This window comes from Lactuca saligna, chromosome 6 (genome assembly GCF_052625555.1).
Source record: "Lactuca saligna cultivar CGN05327 chromosome 6, ASM5262555v1, whole genome shotgun sequence".
Lineage (NCBI taxonomy): Eukaryota > Viridiplantae > Streptophyta > Magnoliopsida > Asterales > Asteraceae > Lactuca > Lactuca saligna.
Window position 1 is genome coordinate 136,133,875 of NC_136422.1, and position 5,851 is coordinate 136,139,725.

Sequence of the window (5,851 nt, forward strand, 5' to 3'; positions counted from 1 at the left end):
TATAATCACATACCACATGAATTATACAATCTTATACTAAAAGGTATAATCCCACAATGGTTGGACTCATACAAGAGTTGAGTAGAAGGACCAAATCCCTTACCCTAAGACTATTTGGCCCATGTAGCATGTGACTTAGAGTATTCATCCAATAGTTAATTCACACATGAAAGAGTCATACAACAATCAATGAGGTACTCTACATAAGATAAGGCATCAAAGATCAGACAATTTTATCATACGGTTCCTGAGGATCCCTATCTTATCACTAGCATGTTGTTCTAACATATCACATAATCAAATAACTGCATGGTAATTTAGGGTCTACTTAATGGCTCCGGTTGATCACATACTTCACATCCATTTTTACTTATTTTGGAAACCATTTTAAAAATCATTTTGAAAATATTTCCTTGATTTGAGACTGGATTCATACGAGTGTTCCTCCAATTCACTCAAACCAAGGCTCTGATACCAACTTGTAACATCCATAAAAATCAAGCCAATTGTAAACTTTTTAATTATCCAAAATATCATTAATTATTACAAAATGTTTTCAAAAGAGTTTAAGCATTAGAGTTCCCAGAAATCATAATCATAAATCGAGGAAGTCTATGGTCATGCCTTCGCCTTCCTACGGTCACCGCTACACCTGAAACAATAATCAATAAATGTAAGCTCAAAGGCTTAGTGAGTTACCCCAAAATACCCATACACATAACAATACACATACAATAACAAACAACATACTATGGATCCAATCATCCATCAGGATGGAATACCCCAGGCCCCTCAACCATCGGGTTGGAATTCCCCCATAGCCAATGAAACATGTGCACCTATATCAAATAATCATATAACAGTCTATAAAGACAACATACTAGGTTCCTATCATCCATCAATCATCCATCAGGATGGAATACTACGAGTCCAGTCATCCTCGGGATGGAATACTCTCGGCCCAAAACTATTGAGTTGGAATGCCCACACACAATACATATATAACAAATACTATAGGTCGAATCATCCATCAGGATGGAAAACCCCATGCCCCTCAACCATCGGGTTGGAATGCCAACATACTACAGGTCCAATCAACCATCGGGTTAGAATACCCCAGGCCCTCAACCATCGGGTTGGAATTCCCCCATAGCCAATGAAACATGTGCACCTATATCAAATAATCATATAACAGTCTATAAAGACAACATACTAGGTTCCTATCATCCAAGGGATGGAATACCCTCAACAGCCAATCAATCATGTGCACATATAACAGGTAATCTCCTACCAGCATACAAATACTCAGACCAAACTATAGGTCACTAAGCATAACCACATCCGATCTACCAAGATACCAATCTAACATATCACACTAGCATATAACCATCCTATCTACCTGGATACTGAGCTAACATATCACAATAGCAACAATCCCAAATAACAAATCAATGGGCCGGCCTTGGTGCCTTAGATCCATGAGTACAGTGAGGATAACTCACATTGTAATGTCAGATACGAACTGAAGAGTCACTTTCCCGAATCACCATCCCGCCAAAAATCTTGAATTATCCAAAATGACTAATGCTAAGTCAACATATGGGCTATCAATCTTGACTAAAGGATCCATATAGTCCATTTTGCCTTTTCTCTAGTTTCGGCCAAGGCCCAATACCAATCCATGGTCCACAAGTCCACATATGGAAGGCCCATTTTACCAAATCGGGCCCAACTCCCTAATTGGTCCTCAATCCAAGATCCATATTCAAAACTGGCCCAAAACACCATATTCATAAAGTCTAGCAAAGGCCCAAATCCAATTGTTCCATAAACAGTCCACAACCCAAAGCCCAATTGCCAAGGCCTAACAAAGGACATACACGGGGTGTACTCCTCTGGTATGTTGGACGTACTTGTCCTGATGTTGACCACCATCGGGGTGGTTGACCTAGTACGCTTAGCATAGTGGATTTATGTTGGGCGTACGTAGTGGTTTGCAAAAATATAAACAAGTGCTTAATGGCTTAAGCACTTAAGTCCAAACTTCAGATCCAGAGACCAAATGTGCCTAGGACGTATAAAGTCACGAACTTTATCACTTTGGACGTCCAGAAAGCTCTTAATACTTGGTCTTAATCCATTAAGACTTTCCTACTCCATGCATGGGACATCTTAAGCCATTGGGACCTCATGTTTATCACTAAAAACCCCTTCAAGAGTCTATACGGATAGTTTATTTTGTCCAAATCACATCATGCACCATCTTGGGACTTTTTAGGAAAAGAAATGGTTATTTAAAGCAAAATGGCAAGTTCTATACATATATGCATAAAGTTTGAAGCTTTTTACGTTCTGGAGCTTCTAGGGCACAACCCAACTTCAAATCTACAAGCTTGATCTTCTTCTCCCACTCCTTGATGCAACACCTTCATCTTAAAACACTCAACAAACACTCAATAAGCTCAAACACTTAAGGAAATGGCTAGGGTTTGGGGAAAACGGCTCTAAACAATGGAGGCTGAGATAAGGGAGGGTTATGAGCTCATAAGGTTGTTTATATAACACTCAAACACTAAATATTAGGGTTTCCTTCTGTCATGAGTACGCCCAGTGTGCACAAATGTACACCCAGCGTACTAGGGTGCGCCTAGTACGCTCAGCCTACCCTTATGTATGCGCATCGTACTCCTCTTGGTCCAAAAATTGCAACTTAGCCCTTAGGCTTTTTTCCTAGCTTTACCCTTCCATCCCTTGGACTGTAAATGACAAATCTTTGGATGTTACAGGGAAACTTCATTTGGAAACAAATGTTTTCTCGTAGTGCAAATCCCTAGAAAATTTGTACAACCCCTAATATTTTTTCCTGTGAATCATAGAAACACTTGGATTTAATTTTGGTATTATAAAAAAACATACAATCACCTAAGAAACAATTTCAATGAATGGAATGTTTGGATAATGATAGAGGGGTAGAGGATTTGGAGGTTTTCTAGTTTAAATTATGCGATTGTTTAGTTGTCGCTTCAAGCAAAACATGAGAAACTACTTTTTATCCATCTTTTTTTCACCGTTGGGTTGACCGGCGGTTATCACCTTCGCCAGTACAAAGAAATGTGACGAGGAATAACAAGACTTGTGAGGGCCGTAGAAGAGATCGGAGGATATATCAAATTACCATGTTTTGGTAATTAAAATTGCATGTACAATGGTTTGAGAAATAAAATTTGTAATCACTATTTATAGTAATATCAAGCTGTAAATTTATTAGTACATCAGTAATAAAAACTTTCAAAACATCATTGTTCTCATCTTACAACGAGACATTTATGTCAAAAATTCACTTTATTACAAAATCATGAAGCAATAATATAACAACATCATCCATACCTACTACATTTAAAGAATATTAAATGAAGGAAATTATATTCCATAATTTATAACTGAAACCTCAAATTGACATGTTTTACGTGTTACAATTAATTAGTTAATAATGTAATTTGTTTTTTTTTTTTTTTTTTTTTTTTAATTTGTTATTTTTCCAAATGATTTTTTTTAATAAACTAACTCATAATTTAGCTTTTAGAAAAACTATTCAATTAACGTTTATGTAAATAACACAGAAATTCTAATTTGAACATTTGTTTATAATTTTAAGGGTAAATTATACCGATCGTCCATATATCAAGTCATATGTTTAGTCTTTATTTTTAAAAATTAATTTGGGTCCAATTTGTTTTTTCTTACATGTTTAGTTCCTCCAAACATAAAAATATAATTTTGTCCTTATTTATTTACTTATTTTTTGATTTGTTTATTAATTATTAATTAGTAATATATTAAAAAAGGTTTAATTGAATATAAACACCAACACAACCACTATTCTATCTCTTCTCATCTTCTTTCTCAATTCCGGTAACCCCCACTTATCACCACCAGAAACCACCGCCTATCACTATTGTTAACCACCACCCATCACCATCGAAACCACCACTCTTATTTCTTTACCACAACCATTGAACCCATCCCACCATTTTCCTTTCCAAAAATCTAGTGACACCCTAAAATTAATAACCCTACAACCTAAAAAAAATAATCTAACTAAAGCCTAAAATTGAAAATCAAACTATAAACTTGTAAAATGAAGCCCACAAGTCGTAAGATTCAGAAATAAGAAAAAGGATTTTAATCGAGGATTTACAAGTCGCAGGAGAACCTGTAAATTAAAGAATCGAACCTCCGATAACCACCCCTTCACCTATTGTGTTACTTATTCCCAAAATAGGTGGTAGAGCTCGATCAGAAACCTAGGCGGCGAAAACCTAGGTGGTGGTCTGAAACCCCCGACAACGGAAACATCTCTATCTTTGTTTAGAACCCACCAGAAACAACCTCTCATTCTCTATAATGTCGTTGATTTGGGCTTTCCTACTCCGTGTTTCTGAAAACATCTCCATCAACGCCTTGGATTCAAAAAACTGTGACAACATCTATGTATAGAACATGGCGGTTCGAAACCCTAGGGGACAGTTTGAGATGGTAGTCAGGGTCCAGAGGGAGAGGGCATCGTCAAAGATGGAGAGCATCATTGGAGATGGTATGCACCTGTATGTTTCTCTCCCTGATTAACATTGAAGAAGGGGAGGATGGTTGGGGAAAGTGATTAGGAGGGGGCTTTATTATTTTTAATTGAAATTGATAATAAATAAATCAAAAATAATTAGAAAATAAATAATTAGGGGTATTATGGTCATTTTAGATATGGTAATGACTAAATTCACAACAAAATCGTATACAATAAACAAAGTGTGCAAGTTTTAAACAAATAATGTTCCAAATTAATTTTTGAAAATAAAGACCGGATTAACATGTTAAAATAGAATTAGGGATGTCAAAAAGTCCCGTGGGAGGGGGCCCCGTCCCGTATGGGGGCATTTGTTGAAAAAGTCGGGGACGGGGGTGGGGGCAAAGTTAACTCCCGTTTTAATTTCGGGGGTGGGGGGGGGGGGGGGGGGGGGGGGGAGGGGTTGGTAGTCCCGTCCCGAAACCTCTGTGGGGGCCCTGTTAATAAATTATATAAATTGACATATGTTAATTATATAAGTATAATAAACAACGAAATGATTTTTACGTACAAAAATTCAACAAAAACATTTTTTTAAGTTGTTTGTAACATGTAAAGTTATGTTATAAATATCTATGTGTTATCTAAAAAATAGTTTCTTTTAGCTCAAACAAGAACTTATTTTAACCCAAATAAGTTAGCTCAGGGGAACGGGGGCGGGGGCGGGGGTGGGGGTCAAAAGGGAAATTCAGGGGCGGGGGTGGGGGTGGGGGTGGAAATGATGGAGATTTTGGGGGCGGGGGCGGGAGCGGGGGAACGGGAAAATTTTGGGGGCGGGGGCGGGGGATGCAATCCCCGTCCCGTTTGCTCATGTTGACATTCCAAAATAGAATGAACATGTAATTTATATCTTTAACATTATTATGTTTATTATTTTAATTATAAATAGTAAAATTTTATTCATTATGGATATTAAAAACTTCATAAAACAAAAAGTAAGTGACAATAATAATTATTAAAAAAATGTATTTTAATTAAACTAGTGAAAGTCACTTACAAAATTTGTCTTTAAAAATTACATAAATGAAAATGGGTTGTGTTCTACTTTTCATTAATATTTATTTATAACGAACATCTAAGAACCATTTTGTTCCTTTTCTATTTCATAAAAACAAAATTGGAAGGAAGCATTGGGTGTTTTAGGTGATTTTTAAGCTTTTTAAAACTTCCATCTGGAAACAGCAGAAAGATTCCTGGGGTTGCTGTAGTAGAAGAAAGCTGGGGAAAGAA